The sequence below is a fragment of the Lacerta agilis genome, chromosome 10 (genome assembly GCF_009819535.1).
Source record: "Lacerta agilis isolate rLacAgi1 chromosome 10, rLacAgi1.pri, whole genome shotgun sequence".
NCBI lineage: Eukaryota > Metazoa > Chordata > Lepidosauria > Squamata > Lacertidae > Lacerta > Lacerta agilis.
Window position 1 is genome coordinate 69,267,417 of NC_046321.1, and position 18,868 is coordinate 69,286,284.

Below are 18,868 nucleotides of genomic sequence, written 5' to 3' on the forward strand. Positions count from 1 at the left end.
GGGACCCCCGGGGCCCCGCCCTCTTGGCGGCCAGCCAGGCCCCCCCCCCTCCGGCCCACTCACCGAGCGAGGCACCAGCCCCCCCGGCAGCTTCTCTTGCCCGGGGGGGGGGGGGGCGTCGGGGTTCCGCTTCTCGGGCGCCGGCTGTGGATTTCCGCAGCTGCCGGCGCTCCTGCTCCGTCCGCGAGCGAGGGAGCGAGCAGCGGCGCGGAAGAGGCGGCGAGGCGGCGCCCGCTCGGCTGGGAAGGCCGCCCTTTCCCCCCCCCCCGGCCAGTCAGCTGGCGGAAGCGGCGGCGGCCTGCGCCTTTGGGGAATGTCCCCTGCCTGCGCAAGGGCGAAGCGCCCGCTGTCGCGTTTCTCCCTTGCATTGCTGTGTGACCTGCGGGCGGCTCCGTTTAAAACGTTTCCACCGTTTTAAGGAAACGCGCCTGTGCTCTTCTTCGGTGCTTTCATTCCTACTTTGCAAATCCATCTCCCCCTACCCGTAACTGGCTGGCAGCATTTTTCATGCCAAATGCGCCCACTCTCGGCGCCCCCTGTCACCATTCCTGACTCTCGGCTAAGTGGGAGTCGGGCTGTCCAACGGGTTTAAAGCCCGTTTCTTCCCCCAAAGAATCCGGGGAAGTTACGCCACCCCCGAGCCAGGGAGATAAGTAACTCGGCAACATCTAGAACACATCTGAAGGCGGCCCTGGAGAGGGAAGGTTTTTTTTAAATGTTTGATGCTTTATTATGTTTTTATATATGTTGGGAGCCGCCCAGGATGGCTGGAGCAACCAAGTCAGGGAGCCACGACTGCATAATGTAGGCTGATTCTTCCGCAAAGGGGGAAATGGGGCCTGAGTGTTTGGACTAGGACAATAGCCTCCTGGGGAGCAGTGTTGCACCCACACAGACTATGGCACCTTGAGCTCCTTGGAAGGAAGGTGGATATAAATACATATAATAAACGGGTAAAGGAGCCTCTGCAAAGCAAGGCAAATTAGGCACCTCTCCCCTTCAGCCAAGATGGCCTCTGATGATGCCCAGAGCAGGGTGGAGCTGAGAAAAAGTGAATGGCAATAAATTAGCCTATATTTGGTCTCTATTGTTATGGGTCCTGCCTTCCTTCAAGCCTTTGCAACGCAAAACTGTCTGTTTTCGTCTTTAGGTTAATGCAGCCATTTCTCTGGCTTCTGCAATTTCGGCAGGCATCGCTGCACTGTCAAGCCTACATTTTAAACAGTAAAAACATGCTGTTAAAAAAGAAAACAGAAACTAATTTTGTGGCAAGCGCTTCATCCAACATCATGCCACCTGCAGCCCCAGCTGGAAGGCATGACTGGCCTTATACTTCAATGAGTAAACAAACAAACAAACAAACAAACAAACAAACCCCCGTGTTGCAAAATGTGAGTCAGCAATATAAAAAGCAACACGATGACCAGAAACAAATACCATATGAAAAACTTTATGGAATGATTCAAAACATCAAAACTAACAAACCGAAGTCTCTGAAAGTCCTTAAATGAATCACGGTGCCAGACTTTACAAGCCGTGAAGCTTTGTATAATCAGCAAATGTCCAATGCTGATGTTCAACTCTGAGCGGTGTTTCCAGATAACAACTACTGTTTCGTTGAATTCTTCATCAGCGAATTAGTTCAACACTCGTTAGTAGAAAGATATGTAATTTCTTCATTAACCAATCTTTTTTCAAATAGATATACATGAAAATGAAAAATACTCTGGAACACTGCTCATGCAATTAAGGACTTTCAGAGACTTTCAGAAACTTAAGTTTGTTAGTTTTGATGTTTTGAATCATTGGGCAAACTTAGCTCTGCATCTATGTCGGCCTCCACCAACCGTGTTTTGGACCACAACTCCCATCCGTCTCGGCCACTATTCCATAACATTGGAGGGCACCAGGTTGGTGAAGGCAGAGCTGTGTGATTATTAGCTTTGTTCTTCTGTTAAAATGGAACAATGTTAGGAATTGTATAACATGGAGGATGTTTCCTTGCCGCAAACTGAATGTCATCCAGCTTACACAATCCCTTCCTCCAGCTCTGCAGTGCTATGATTCTTTGTTTGACACAGGGAGCTGTCGCACACTTTTTGGGAGCCTTTACTTAAGGCTATTATTTATCTCCGCTGCAGTCTTCCTCTACTACTTCTAGTTTTTGGTCCAATGCCATGACCTCTAATCGTCAACATCAGTGCTGCAGTAAATTGCAAATTAATTTTAACAATTTCTGAGAAATGCATCACTTTTCTAGCAGCCTACATAATACTGCAGAGAAACGGGCACAGTTAAATATCTTTGTCTTCTTGCCAAGATAAGAGAATGCTGTGCATTCAGACTGTCTGAGCTTTTCTTCCAAGCAGCAGGGAACTTAAAGCACCATGAAGAGCTGCCCCTTCCAAACTGAAGTATAATTTTGAAAGTTGGGTGCTTTCCCCAGCAATATCACAGACTGAATGTCACAACATCATATGGGGTGGTGGCATAATTAATGCATTAAAAATCATTGTCAACTGCTGTTCAGCTAGTGGAATGAGCTAGGACCTATTCTTTGGTTTTTAAAGGACAAGTCTAAATGTTAGGAATCTTTTTTTTTTTTAAAAAAGATATGTGTTCATTGACCACGGGGAAGGACCATAGCTCAGAATCCCAAGACTAGCATAAGTACAAAAACACTTTAGGGGGGGGACAAATCTGGGAGTGGGGAAAGGACGCAAAAACAGCTTGGTGATGAATGAGCATAAAGGTAAAGGGACCCCTGACCATTGGGTCCAGTCGCGGACGACTCTGGGGTTGTGGCGCTCATCTCGCTTTATTGGCTGAGGGAGCTGGCATACATCTTCCGGGTCATGTGGCCAGCATGTCTTCTCTTCTCATGAGGTAGCCAAAGTACTGGAGCCTCAGCTTCAGGATCTGTCCTTCCAGTGAACACTCAGGGCTGATTTCCTTAAGAATGGATAGGTTTGATCTTCTTGCAGTCCATGGGACTCTCAAGAGTCTCCTCCAGCACCATAATTCAAAAGCATCAATTCTTCGGCGGCCAGCCTTCTTTATGGTCCAGCTCTCACTTCCATACATTACTACTGGGAAAACCATAACTTTAACTATACGGACCTTTGTCGAGTCATGTTTGCAAGTCTCCAGCAGATGGCACTGATTAGCTAGATCAAGCACATAGGTTGGATTACACAGGTTGACAATATTGAATATACAGTGGTACCTTGGTTTATGACCTAATCCGTTCTGGAAGTCCGTTCTTAAACCAAAGCATTCTTTAACCAAGGCGTGCTTTCCCATAGCAGCGGGGGATTCAATTTACAAATGGAATACACTCAACAGGAAGCAAAACATGTTCTTATTCCAAGGCAGATTTCACAAACCAAAACACCTACTTCCGGGTTTGCAGTGTTCTTAATCCAAGTTGTTCATACGCTAAGCTGTTCTTAAACCAAGGTAGCACTGTATTAAGATGACTTGTTCAGGGCTGTTCAAAACGTTTGGAGGGCACCACACTGGCAAATGCTGCATTAGACAATATAGATCAGCTGGAGCAGTTGCCATCATTAAGTTAATATACTTTATGTGTGTTGGTCCCAGCAGAATTTCCCAGCCAAATCTACAGTTTGCTCTGTTAGATAAAGTATGTAATGTTCTTCCAGGTTCTCCCTAATGGGGCAAATTCAATGGGAAAACTGTTCTCCACATCTCATCTGAATTGCCCACTGCCTCCCATGGCTGCTATTTCTGAACATTCAAAGAAATGATCTTAGCACAGATCTCAGTTTTCTGTTAAGGCCTTGGCATGGATGTGTGAAAATTCTCTAAATCGAACACAGTCCAGGCTAAGGAACAAACAACCCATATGGTGAGAGGTATGTGACAGGCTAGCCTATAATCTAAACAACAGAAACAACTTTAAAACCAAAGCATATGAGGAACGGTTGAGGGAATTTGATATGTTTTAGCCTGGCAAACAGGAAACTCAGAGGAGATATGATAGCCATCGTCAAATATCTCAAGGGCTGTCATGTGAAGGATGCAGCAAGCTTGTTTTCTCCTGCTCTGGAAGGTAGGATTTGAACCAGTGGCTTCAAGTTGCAGGAAAGGAGATTTCGAGTAGACATACGGGGAAAAAACTTTCTGACAGAGCTGTTCCACAGTGGAAGAGTCTCCCTTGGGAGGTGGTGGACTCTCCTTCCTTGGAGGTTTTTAAGCAGAGGTTGGATGGTGATCTGTCATGAATGATCTAGTTGAGATTCCTGAATTGCAGGGGGTTGGACTAGATGACCCCTGGGGTTCCCTCCAACTCTACAGCTTTACTATTCTCCAATTCTAAAACATCTAGTTGGTGAGACTCTGGCTTTGATCAGAGCAGTGGTGCTGAAGGAGAGGGCATTCTGAATTCTTTCCCACTTTCTAAGAAGACTTCCACCTTAAGCTGCTATTTATTAAGCCTGTTGGGCAGGAAATACATGCATGACATATAGCCCTACTGGAGCTAATAGCCACAGAGAGAGAGAAGGGGTCAATTTAGATTAAGGGGGAAATGATTCAATCTTCCCACACACAGTACAGCAGCTCCAATTAAAACCAGCCCCCTTCCTCACTGACCCTCTGGTGCTTTAAAGTAAATCAAAACAAGATCATGGGTGTCTGATCACAGTTCTGTGTTGCATGTTGTTTGACCCTCTCAGATACACACTGAAAAAGAAATAAATATAGGAGAAACAGTTTGAAGTTTGAAAGCAGGACTCAGTAAAACCAACGTTAAAGAAGCCACACGGGTGAAGCTAAGAAGACGAAAGAGCAAATGCTGCTTTTCTAGAGCTACTTTGTCAGTTACCCTGAACCATAATGCTGAAGCTCCTTTCTAGCTGCCCATTCCTGATGACAGCATGACATGACCTAGTCAAAACTCATTCATCCTCCTGCAGATCAGAGGCAACACTTTTCACAACATCACTTTATGGTCCCTTATTCCTTTGATGCTTTCTCGAGTTTAGCTGGCAGATTCATTTAAATGTAGTTTGCAGTTGTCTCCTTGTTTTGCCTCTTCCTATGCTTGGCCGTTGAGAGCAGGCAATAAGTACTAATGAGCAGTTGGCTATTTGAAACACCAGGAACTTGAGATTTGTAGAACCCGGCTGGCAATTCTTTTTCAGGTGTCTGTAGGCCATTCTGACCAGTGCTTGATAATTGCTCTTTAATTTTCTGATATTTCACAACAAAGCATCATATAAGATCTTTGTAAGGAACTTTTAGAGCATCACATATCAGTGTTTCATATATAAATGGCAGAATAATGGCAATTTGGCCGGCTTTTAGCTTTTGTAGCTGGGCTGAGCTTTTTCGGAATGCTTGCTGAGGTTTTGTGTCTGTTTATGTTGCATTTTATAGCAGAATTTGGGGTTGGTTTTATTAAGTTGTTGTATGGGCTGTTTTAATATTGTCTGTCAAATATAGTTTGATTAGGAAACTCATGAATTGAATAATGATTTTTAAGTTTATAATTATTAATGATTTTTATAAGATTGTCTGTTTTGTGTGTGTGTGTGTGTGTGTGTCCATTTCACTAGCTTCAGACCAATGCTGTTGATCTGAAATTACTACAGTACTTAAAAAGGATCTAACTAGTAGAACCTGTCATGGCCTATGGCTAGTGCAATAAAAAGTTTAATTAAAAAAACAAACTAGTAGAACATTTCTTCCTGCTTCCTGTGGATAATAGGATTAATCTAATTATAAAAAGAAAAAAAATAATTTTCATATTTGGTTTAGCACATAGTGGTACTAATAGGGCTGCAGTCTTTTCCTTTCAGACCACACTTTTAGGTTTTGTCAAGAGCTCATTCCTAACAATTAAAGATGCAGGCGCTCTTGGGTCCTTCCTCCCCCTGGAGATTGCTCCAAAGACAAATGCTGGGTTATATTAGGCTTGCTAAATTCATGGCAGTACAACTCTTCAAATACGGATATTAAATGCATTTAAATGCTTGCAAATAAACATGTTTATTTGGGTTGGGGGACCAGAAGGAATTTTTTGTCTCTTTCCCTCCAGGGGTAAAAAGCAGATGGAGGGTATTTTTAAGGTGCGGGTTCGGGTGGAAGGGAAAGGGTGAAGTAGCAGCACAGCTCTTGGTATCCCATCCTTCTCATCCTTTCATTTGCTGCTTTTGGTTAAAAAAATAAAAGTGGATGGAAAGACAACCACAACTGCATGCCTTTTCTCAGGCTGAGACAAACAGCATGTAAATGGAACAAATTCAGTGCTAGTGTCTGAGAACAACCGGAAGTTTGTGCATGGCGGATTCCGCGTCCGAAGAGCCCTGCTGGAGACCCACCTGGTCCACTATCCTTTTCTCACAGTGGCAAATCAGATGTCTATGGGAAGCCTACAAGCAGCACCTGAGTGCCACAGTGCTCCCCCTGTTGTGACACATAACAACAGCTTCCAACTGTGTCCCATACCAAGATAGACTGTGCCCATGTTCCCAGGATGCTGAATGTATGGAACACATTTTATTGTCTGTATAAATAGTTTAGACAGCATCTAATCAATCCACTACTAACAGAACAACCTGGAATTGCTGACTCTTTTCATGTCAAGGTTCTCCTTGAGGATAAGTTTCATGCTATTACACTGGCTGTAGCAAAATTCCTCTCGGAGGCAGTAAAAATCAGAAATCAGTATGTACAGGCTAAAGTTCCTCTGTTGGCTAGCAAGGCCGATCTTGCTCCTTAATAATAACTCTTGATATTTACTATTGTTCTACTGTGTATTTTGGGTCTATGGACCGCAATAAAGTTCTGTACTATGGTGTGTGGCTGTGCGCCTATTTCACTTAGAAAAGGATCAATCCAGCTTTTGTGGCTGAGGTGCCCCTCTGCCCAATTCTGTCGAGCTTCACTGGGTCCATTGCTGCTGAGATCCCTGCTGCACCTGCCAATACCACAGCTGGAAACCAATGCTGGTAGTATTACTGCCAGCAGACCTGCCCACCACCCGCAATGAGATATTGTGTGTGTGTGTGTGTGTGTGTGTGTGTGTAGCTGCTGTGGGCAAGGATCTGCTGGATCCTAAGATGACTCAGCTATGGAGGATGGACCTGATCTTGGTTTCACTGCTGAGGTAGCCTGAAGTGGATGCAACAAAAGCTGAGACAAACTTTCCCCTCCAAGCTTTCTGCCATAGCAGGGCTTCAGGCCTGCTGCTCCCGCTTGGGACTCAGGATTGCTTCTTAAGATTGCCGCCCGTCCTATATACTCAGTGGGACTTTATTCCAAGTAGACATGCATAGGATTGTGCTCATGAGCATGTGAGAGATGCAGGTTCTGGAAATGCTTTATAAAATAATGAATGCTGCAAAGAGAGTAGGCAGAAACATGCCTCTCTAACACTTTGTAAGTGCCACCAACAAAATTAACTGGTGGCAGAATCAAGACAGATTAAAAAGTTGTTCATACAGTGAATTTATGGGATTCGCTGTCACAAGGAAACTTTAGAAGGGTATCAGCCAAATTTATGAAGGGTGTGTATTTCTGTGTTCACACCATTCCTGGTGTCCCTTGCAATCCAGATTTTCCATTCCTACCCCACAAGTCATACTCAGTCCTCACTGGGCTGTGTTAGGAATCACTTACCCTAGCTTCTCCCTGTCTGCCCAAATATTTTTCATGCTTCTGCAAACAAATGTGCCCAGTTCTGGGGCTATCTCCATTTTGCCTCTGGGTGGTTTTGGCTGCATAAACAACAGCATTCACAACCTGAGCAATGGAAATATAGAGAATGTTCGATGAAAGGCTTCTCCATTTTCAAAGGAGGTGGCATTGCTTTTGAAGACCAGTTGATAGGGAGCAAACTATTAAGAGGGAGAGCTTCATACCTGCTTGAACATCTGGGAAGGCTTTTCTTTTCTTTAGCGATGGTAATATTTATCTACAAAGCTTAAACAAAGCCTAAATAGAGACATGTCCTATGAGTGTTTGCTCATAGCAGTGTCTCCTACCGTGTTAATAGGGCTTGCTCTCTAGTAATTGTGTTTAGGGTTGTAGCCTAAATGCTTTGCATGCTTTAAAAAAATCTATAAAAGACCAAAATTAGGCAAGGTGTCTATGACACATGGAAGGTAAGAGAATGCAGGAGCTGATGACTAGGGGGGAAAGTGCCTGAGAATAATAGTGGGTGTGCAGCCACTGTTTAAATCTAGACACAGATTTTCATGGTGGGAGCAGTGCTATTTTTCTAGAAATAGAGGTGCTGGAGCTCATCATGAATTACTCTCTTAGAATGGCAATGGTGCCCACCTAAGAGGTGTTGGAACGGAGTCCCTGCAAGTTCTGGCTGGAAAAAAAGCCCTGGATGGGAGGCAAGTGTTCCACAGGGATGGAGAAGAGAGAACATTAGGGTGGAGATGGGAAATGGAAGAAAAGTAGACTTAGAAGGGAGGCAGCGATGAAAAACCAACATGGAACAAGACAGCAGGCCATGGATTAAGAAACCAGAATTGCTGCTTTCCAACTCTCACCAGCCCAATGACCAAGGGTGACAGGAGCTGTAGATTTAACAACATCTTGAGGGCCACAAGTCCCTCGTCCCTCATTTAAGCACCTGAAATAAAGGAGCAGATGTTGCTATGGTATTTCAACGCCACAGTTTTTGCTGTGCGCTGCATGCATCAGAGGCACTGTATACTGGGAACAAATAGCTGGGACATTTGTGTGGTGTTCAGGAAATCAAATGCAGCTTGGACTGCTTCATGTGGGTCTTGAGATGGGGTTGTTGCAGTGGGCTGTGCAAGCAGGGACCATATTAATAAAATCCAATGTGAAAATTACCCACCCATTAAGACGCTCATTGGCCTGCTTCATAGGCATCTGTCAGGTCTTTTATGATACGTTCATGGTCTGAAAGAAGGTGAAGAAATCCAGCCAATTCTCCCCATTTTCAAAGATTTCCCTTCCTGATTACCTGTGAATGCCATTTGCTCACCATGGATGACCTGGCAAGCAACTGTTTACCGTAATACTTGCTTGCTGATCTTCACATTCCTAGACTGGATTCCAATATATCAGCATGCCCAGTTGTGGTATGTGATCTGTCAAACAATTTCCACCAATACCTGTGGGGAGGTGTTATTAGCCATGTTTCTAGTACCACAAATTGAGGCTGACCCCACTAAAGGGTCTTTCACAACAGTGGCGCCAGCTTGCCCCCACGGCTGTGGGTGCCCGGGGCCATACTTTGTGGGTGCCCTGCCCCCTCATTCAAAATGTGGGAGCCACGGCATTCAGGGCCCCTGGGACCTGTGTTTTATACTAAAATGTCTCCCATTGCGAATGTGGCCTCTTGGCTCCTTCCTTGGACAGTCCTGCTGTCAACCCCTCACTGCACACGCTGCTTGCTTACATGCTGCAATACACGCCACCTTTGAATTTGCAGGCTCTCAATGGCCCAGCATGCCGGAGGCTTTTCAAAGCAGGAGGAAACTGAGTTAACGGAGCCGTTGGTGAGCTGGAATGCATTAATGTTCTGGAAAGACAGGGCAACATATGGGGAGCCTTGTGCGTAATGAAGGGTGTCACAGCGGGTGACAGAAAGCAAGATTCTGAAAGCTTCAGTGGGAATGGTTTGTCTCTTGCAGAGAGGTAACAGGATCCCCCTGGGAGATGTGGGAGTTAAATTTTCTCAAATTAAAGAAGCATTTTTTAAAAGCTTTTAAACCTGACAAAAGGAAGGCAACCATATCGATTTCATTTTATGTGACAAAAAAAGTCAGCATACTGAGCATTAGTTTGAGAATATCAGGAATATTTTTTATTCTAATAGCATACCTAACAACAGCTGTGGCTATACAATTCTACAAGTTTCTAAAATCTGTAGGGATCTTTGGAGTCAGCCACATATTTGCAGTTTGCCTTTCTCCACTTTTTTTGGAGAGCACAATGCTTGCCCCTCTTAAATTGCCCCTCTTAAATTGGCTGCAGTTGCCGCAGAGCAACAATCTGCAGCATAATGTGGGGATCCTGACCCAGTCCGCCCCTTTTCTTGGGAAGAGGAGGGCCTCATGCCTTCATGGTGCTGGGAAGGATAGCCTCCCTGCTCAGCACCAGAGACTTTAAGAGATGTAAACCACAGCAATATTTTGGAGGCTCTCACCTGATCTTCCTACTTCCAATTCTAGATGCTTCTCTTAAAATCAGGTTTGGTGTCCTGAAGTTAATAAAGCCCATTTATTTTATCTCAATCATATGTATTGGAAAAAATGGATATGAAGCATTCCGTTAGGCACTGCTTATCTGCGTTTCTTATCAAAGAGCATATCCTTCCTTTCCTGTGCAGCAGATGGCAGTGTGGAAAAGCCCAGGAGCTTATGGTCTGTAGCCATGTAGAATGATCCCAGGAAGACTATTTGTTTAGTTATTGTGTTCAGTCGTTCAGTCGTGTCCGACTCTTTGTGACCCCATGGACCAGAGCACGCCAGGCACTCCTGTCTTCCACTGCCTCCCGAAGTTTGGTCAGATTCATGTTGGTAGCTTTGAGAACACTGTCCAACCATCTCATCCTCTGTCGTCCCCTTCTCTTTGTGCCCTCCATCTTTCCCAACATCAGGGTCTTTTCCAGGGAGTCTTCTCTTCTCATGAGGTGGCCAGAGTATTGGAGCCTCAGCTTCAGGATCTGTCCTTCCAGTGAGCACTCAGGGCTGATTTCTTTAAGGATGGATAAGTTTGATCTTTTTGCAGTCCATAGGAGACTCAAGTAAGGCAAGGATTGCGCCCCCTAACCTCTTTGTGAGTGGCAACAGGTGGACCTCACTGTTCCCCTGCGGTGGCCACTCCTCACAGACGTCACCTGCCAGTTGCTCCACTGGCATAGTTGGCCAAAGATTCCTGCATTGCAGCGAGTTGGACTAGATGACCCTCGTAGTCCCTTCCGATTCTATGATACTATGAAATAGCAACGCAAAGAACAAATGCAGATCAGTGTCAAACTCACTGGTCAGTAGTTACCTGGTTCTTGCTCCCCCCCTCTTTTGAAGATGGGGACAACATTTGCCTGTCTCCAGTCTGCAGGGACCTCACCTGTTCTTCAAGTATTCTTAAAGATCATAGACAAAGGCTCTGATATTACACCCACAAGCTCCTTTAGTACCCTTGGGTGCAGCTCATCTAGCCCTGGAGATTTTAATTCATTTAAAGTAGCCAGGTGTTCCCTTACAACCTCTTTTCCTGTTTTGGTCTGCAGCTCCCTCCTTCTGCAATCAGCAGGTGGGGCATCACTTTGCTTTTGGGTGAAGACAAAGGCAAACCTTCTCTTTGTCACCCAATATCATTTCTCCATCTTTTCCACGCAGAAGACCTACCACTTGCTTGCTCTTCTCTTGCTTTGGACATAGCTGAAGAACCCCTTAAAAATTATTTTTAACCTTTCTTGCAAGTCTGAGCTCATTCTGAGGTTTAGCCAGCCTGACCTTCACCCCGCAGCTGTTGACTACTTGTGTATACTTCTCCTTTGTGGTTTCCCCTTTATTCAATTTCTTATACCTGCCCTTCTTATGTCACATAAGAAGGCGTCATATATCCCACCATTAGTAATAGTAAAAGGTTTCCAGAATGGTTGTCAGGAGTGAGCCCACCGTAAATCACACAGAGTAAGGTGGGTTAATTCTTTATTATAAAAACAGGACATGCACAAGGATGCTGGGCCTAATGAGCATAGCAACTCTTCTTTGGTGGGTCTTGCTCCTATGAGGTTCCCGCCTCCCCACAGTTGCCTATGTCCCTTCCTCTCCAGGGTTTTTCCCAAGCAATCGGAGACTGTGCCTGTATGCCTGCCTTTGCTCCTCCTGTTTCATGGCTCTCCTTGTCCTAGAAGACCAGGAGGGAGGGGAACTTGCCGCAGCAGGGGGGAGAGACAGCTTTGCCTCTTCACCTGCCTGACCCATCTCTGCTTCTTCGCCTCCTTCATCCGCCTCTCCTGCTTCATCTCTCTCCCCCCCCCCCCCGATTCTGGACTTCTCTCTGCCACAGACTCTCCCTTCTAACTAAGCCCTGTTACCTCTTCAGCTTCCGACTCCCCTCCTTCCAGTTCTTCTCCCTCTGATGACTCCTTGTTGTCCCACCACCAGTCCCCTGGCTCTGAGCCTTCTTCCCTTGGGGGTTCCCCAGCTGGTTCCTCCCACCCTGCCTCTTTCTCCAACCAGTCCATGACAATGGGTTATGTTTCTCATGATTGAAGCTTGAGAATGTGCAGGTGCCGCTAAAAGAGAAAGAAAGAGGCGGTATGTTTAAAAAACAAAACAAAACAACTTATTGGTGATGTTTACACAGCAGATACATAAAGGCTAATACTTTTTAGGGAGGCATAGTATGTTGGGAAAATCTGCTGGGGTTTTCAAAGAGAGTTAGCAACAATTAAGTACGTTTCTCAGTATTTTGTGTGCAGCTGATTTATTGAAAGCATTAAGGATTCTGGGGAAGGACTGACTTCAGTTTTCCTTCCTAGAATATTGATCTATGAACAACAGAAATCATTGTGTAAAAGGTCTGACGCAATGCACTGTGCGTGAAGAGCCTTGGATAACTCAGAGTCGTGAGTTTGAGCCCCACATTGGGCAAAAGATTCCTGCATTGCAGGGGTTGGACTAGATCAGTGTTTTTCAACCACTGTTCCGCGGCACACTAGTGTGCCGCGAGATGTTGCCTGGTGTGCCGTGGGAAAAATTGAAAAATTCAAGAGAATTACTTTATATATAGTCAATATAGGCACAGAGTTAATTTTTTTAACATTTTCTAATGGTGGTGTGCCTCGTGATTTTTTTCATGAAACAAGTGTGCCTTTGCCCAAAAAAGGTTGAAAAACACTGGACTAGATGACCCCATGGTCCCTTCCAACTCTACAATTCTATTATTCTAAGAGTTGGAGGAGGCAAGGATGTAACAGACAGATGGACAACTGATCCCTTGTGTGAGATGCATTTAATGTGAGGGTGCCAGAATGTTTGGACACAAAAATGTTTACAGCCCTAATTGCCCATGGGAAATCCTGAAGTGTATATATGCAGCATTGCAGTTTCAGTGGTACTGTACATGAGATAATCCTCAGCTTTGGACTGTCTTCAAGAATGTGATTTAACCCATTCATTTATAGGGAGTTCTATGAATTTCCCATGGAGATCTCTCTCTCTCATTTAATTTCCATGCTAATTATCTAAAACACATTAATTTTGTTTGACTTCTCTTTGAGCTTTGGCCTTTTAGCTCTTCCCTCCTATATTCCTTACTTAAGCAACTTGGAGGGATGAGGGAAGATGACCTTCTGGGCCAGACTACTTCTGCAGTGTTATTATTTCTATATATAAACATGAGAACATTCTTCATCTTGATCAAGAAAAAAATATGTTGGCATATTCTGGAGTCTGAGATAGAAGTTTCTGTATAAAGAGGCTGCCAAACAGCCAATATATTTTGGAGGCTTACAGTGCCTGATGTCAAAATGTTGGTTGCTTGGCAGCCTCTTTATACAGAGGTATGTCATTCACATTGACGGAGGTGAGCTCCATTCCTCTCTCTCTCTCTCTCTCTCTCTCTCTCTCTCTCTCTCTCTCTCTCTCAGACCAGCTAAGAGCTGGCTTTGCATTTTGGCACCTGAGGCAAACCACCAAATGATGCTCCCCCTGCTGCCAGGGAATATCTACATCTGGAACAAGGGAGGAAGGAATAAAGCTCTACGTTGGCCCTGCTGGCTTGGGTACTGTATTTGCCCTGTGAGTGCTGTGGTAAAGTTTACTTTCTCTTCTTTCCACTCATAACATTTGCTTATTTTAAACAGTTGTTCTTTGTTAAAATACAACCTGAATACATAGAAGCTGCCATTTTTAATTATCAGTTCCAAATGTGTTCACTGTCTCCCTGAATTTGCCATCAGTAATGTGATCCTGTTACCAAGGCCATGACTGGTGAGAAACATTCATGTGACTAATCTGGGACGAAGCAGCAGTGATTAGGAAGGGGAAAGGCCTTAAATTTCCACTATCACCTTTAGTCAATGAGCGTTTGCAGGTTTTAAAAAAACAATCATATTGTACTCAAAATTCCTCCCATCCCTTCCCCCGCCACCTCCCATTCTCTCTGCTGAAATTTAGATGGTAAATTCCTTAAGGTGGATACTCCCCTTTCTTCCTTGCTTAAAGGGGAAAAAGTATCTCATTGAAGCAGAGGCGCTGACTTGGTCTCAGGCCGTGGGTGCCCAGTGGCACACGCACATGAAGCGATGTCATGATGTCACAGCGGCTTGTGCTGCTGCCACTGGTCTCTGGTGCTGCTTCCATGCTTCTGCAGTGGTGGGGGTGGGGCAGCGGAACAGGGGTGCACGTCTCTGGCCCCAGCTGGCCCCAACAGAGGCCCTGCGGTGGAGGTGGAGGCCCCAGCCCAGTTGCCGCCACAGGGCCAGAGAGCCAGAGGTAAGGGCCAGGTATAAATAAATAAATAAATAAAATATTTATTATTTATTATAAGACAGAAAAATACCACTGAGCCTCCTTTTTCAAAAAACAACAGCCACCCATGGATGCTTTTACATTTATGGCATAGCTGCATTCTGTATCCACTTTATATAGGTTCAACAGCCATGAATTATTCCCCCAAAGATTTCTGGGAATTGTAGTTTAGTAAGGATTCTAAGGACTCTCTGTTAGATACCCTTACCTCCTACGACCAAGCTATGGTTTCCAGGATTCCTGAGAGAGAGCATAGAACTATTAAGTCCGTCTAAGCCTATGGTGTTAATGTGCCCTTAGAAAGGCTGTCATGAAAGTTTTAAAACATAGCAGCAGCCACACCCCACGTACAATTTGCTCTGTGATGATGTTGCTTCTGTCGTGTATTAACCAAAGCTTGCCTCTGACACGGCAGGATTAATGAAGCCCGAAGTGGCCATGTACCCAGGGCTATGCTGAACAGATTTTGAAAAGGGGGCGGGGGCGGCGGGGAGTGCACCTGCAATTGCCCAAATATGCTATTTTTCAGGTTTCTTGTAGTTGTTGGGGAATCAAAATGACAGATTTATGCAGAGTTGTAGTTTAGAGGAATATGTGACCCTGGGGAGTACTTTTAGCAAATGCTTCCCACTCCACACTTAGTAACTCTGAGGCAAAACTGAAAAAGTGTGTGTGTGTGTGGTATGTTAATTTCAGTGTTTTCTCCTACAACATACAACACTTTGCTCTGAGAAGAGAAACCGTGAGTAGGATTCAGAAGACTAGACTGACTGTTCAGGGATCAAGATCTACTAGTGAAAACATTTCTTGGTGTGGCCACAGCATCATCACTGGGAGAGAGAGAGAGAGAGAAGAAAACACTTTTCTTGTGATAAATAACTGACAGTCAAATGTACATAAAAACATGTGTCATGGCAAGTGAAATCTGAATGAATAAATATAGCAGGCATGCCACAAAAGCTACTTCAAATGAGGGCTGTCCATTTTTATTATCAACTTTTCTTCAAGAGATACAAAACACAGGAGCAGTACAGAGGTGGTGTTTTCCAAATAAATGCAGAGCAGATAATATAGAAGAATAAAAGCAGCAAAACACTTCATGAAAACCAAACTTCATGATTTGGTGGGGAAAGAGAGTTTTGTATATCTGAATTTGACACATAAGAAATGAAACCCCACCAAACAGTGCAGAAATGTTTCTGGTTTCCCTTACCCTTAGAAGTGTGTAAGCTGTGAGTTATTTTCTCTGCAATTGCCAGAGACCATATATTCTTGTACAAGAGTATCAAGTCCTGTCGGTTCTTCCATTTCTGAGTCATAGAAGCTCTCATTGTAGCCAGCATCCACATAAAACATTCCTTAGTTCGGAAAATGGCCGTCTGAACACCCTAAAAATTCAAAAGGGCAAGTAGGGAGGCTTGGATGGGGCATTTAAATTTTATTTCATACTTTTTTTTTGAAAAATCTATCCAAGATTTTGATGCCCATGGGCTCAGGCTTCAAGTGACTATTTAAATTAAGGGGGAAAGTTTGCCTTTGGGCTAAATGAGATGTGTCATTAAATATGTATTTGCATTTAGCATGCAGTTAAAAGAGAGTGAAAAGTACCCGGCACATTGCAATTCCAATAATCACCACTCCACTCCACTATATTTAAGAAACCTCTACATGTTAAATGCAAATATGTGCTTAACATCCTGTCTGCTTTGGCCATCAGATTTTTGAATGGTTGAAGAACACTAGTCTTGTGAAGGCTGGAAGAAGAAGAAGAAGAAGAGTTTGGATTTGATATCCCGCTTTTCACTACCCGAAGGAGTCTCAAAGCGGCTAACATTCTCCTTTCCCTTCCTCCCTTACAACAAACACTCTGTGAGGTGAGTGGGCCTAAGAGACTTCAAAAAAGTGTGACTAGCCCAAGGTCACCCAGCAGCTGCATGTGGAGGAGTGGAGACACGAACCCGGTTCCCCAGATTACGAGTCTACCACTCTTAACCACTACACCACACTGGGACCTCTTTCTGCAAAGGTGTCCTCTGCCACTGTGCTCCATAGCTCTTCCTTATCTGTCAGTGGTATATAATAAACTCTCCTCTTGTCATACAACATACCTCCTTTCGCCTCCCTGACAGTAGGGTGGTCTTGTAGAGTTTTTTTTTTTAAAAAAAGTGAACTTTTTATTCACTCTTTTCAAAATTCATTGGCTTACAATCTTTCCCAAGTCGCTGAAGTGTTTCTCAAGATTTTTGATTACCTCAGTGTAGAAAGAAGGGGGGAGGGGGAACCAGACATATTTATTTCTCATTATTTATATTCTCATTATCACATACCTATGCATATACAATGACATCTCCTGAGGGACAGACCTGGCAACAATATCTGCCTTCAGAGACTGACACTTTGTCTGTTGGTCAAGGGGCATTGCGGACCATGGCACTGAGGAGTTCGTGGCCTCAATAGCCAGAGGAGCACCATTTTTATAAAAATCAAGTAGGCGAAACAGATTATGCGATTTCCAGAGCTCAACATTGCATGCCATATTCTTGTTTTTGAAAACAAGAACATCCCAGGTGCCAGGACTGCCACCCATTTAATCCAGATTTTGCACAACACTAATGAAAAACAATTTTCCAAGCAGCACAGAGGGTGGAATATATTCACAAAAGGAAAGGGCACTTAAAGGACTGCTGCTTAGGTCAAAATTCTCCATTTTCACCCACTGTGGATTCTCATTCTCTGTAATAAGACAGACCGTGTGACTGAGTTGGCATTCATTAAACTATAATGCAAGATTTGGTGGCTGGATTTTCTTGACATGAGCCAAAGAAGTGAGCATTGGGAATTTCCACTCCTGTTTCTGTTTTGCCAGAATTCTCTGACATCCCTACTTGCAACCCACCAACCTGAGCATGGTCCACCCCTCCTGTACTGTGGCCTGTCCATTGCTTGATGACCCTCTGCCACATCCATTCCAGGCAGGCACCTGTAGCAGGCGATGGTGAGCTTCCCGACATGACTGGTGGAGCCTCTTCAGTCTAGTGAGTCACACGCTGGGCATTCCTTTTCTACATGGTGCTTTGAAGGATTCTTTGGTAGAGCTGAAGAAGCAAGGTGTTGGCTATAAACATAATCCTGAAGTATGACAAGTGAATATACTTTTTTTGTTCAGTGAAAGGTGCAGTAATTCCATAAGCATGTTGGGAGGACTGGTAATTCTAGTTTCAGCAGGGAGCCAGACAAGTGAAAAGGGACATAAAAGAGAATCAAACAAGGATCTGGTTGTGAAACCTGAGCACATTTCTAGTTCAGTCATACAGAGTTCTGCCAAAACTGCCTTTAATCAACACTTCTTTGCAGTGTTTAACAATTCTCTGCCAAAACGCACAAGGAGATAACTGGCTCATGTAATAATTCACAAAGTCACTCAAACCATATTAAAGAATTTATGAAACCCTTTCATAAATGGTAGGGATTGTCAGGTCTAGAAACCAGAAGGCTTCTTTGTCTTTAAACAAGAGGCAGAGAACCTGTGGTCCACTAGATATTGATGGACAGCAATTCGCAACACCTCTGACTGTTGACTGTGCTGGCTGGGACTTATGGGAGCTGGTTTCCATCAACATCTGGAGAGACACAGGCTCCCAATCCCTGCTTCACGAGTTGCACTGCAGAGTGCAGTGATGGGAGAAGCCACGCCAGGTGAAATTTTCCTCCTTCTGGTCCAGGTGTGCCGGGTTCTGCCCAACATTTGGTGTGTGTGTGTGTGTGTGTGTGTGTGTTATGTCAGTTGTGACTTCGCACAGTGAGAGGGAGCCCAGCACACACTCCAAAAGGCCCAATGGAGCCTGCCACAGCTGTGGCTAGGCCCGACGGGAGGACCCAACAGGGCCTGCCCAGCTGTGGAATATTGAGGGGGCCCAGCCCCCTCACTGAAAATTTGGGGGCCTTGGCCCCCATGGCCCCACATAGATGGCACACCTGTCCTGGTCTCAATTGTACTACCACAGAGCAGGGTACATTCAGATGGAACTATATTCTGTTTCAATAAAGACCTTAAGTCTATGAATTCACAAGTTCAGAATTGCTAGTTTACGCATATTTGGGAAAGTTAAAAAAATCAAGTTTGTTATGCTTCTGCCAAGGAAAACAGGATGTTAGAAAGTCACACACATAGAATGCTCTACGTATCTCCCTGGGGTTGGGGTTGCTGCCCTGTGGGTCCTTGGCAAAGGAACACATATTTCGCTACAGAGGTTATCAAAGGGAAATTAATTAGATTTAGCTTCCTGTGGATGATGAAGGTAAGTATTTATCACTTTGCTTCACAACTTTCTTGAATGCCAAGAAGTTCCGGGGAACTTAGTTTGTTT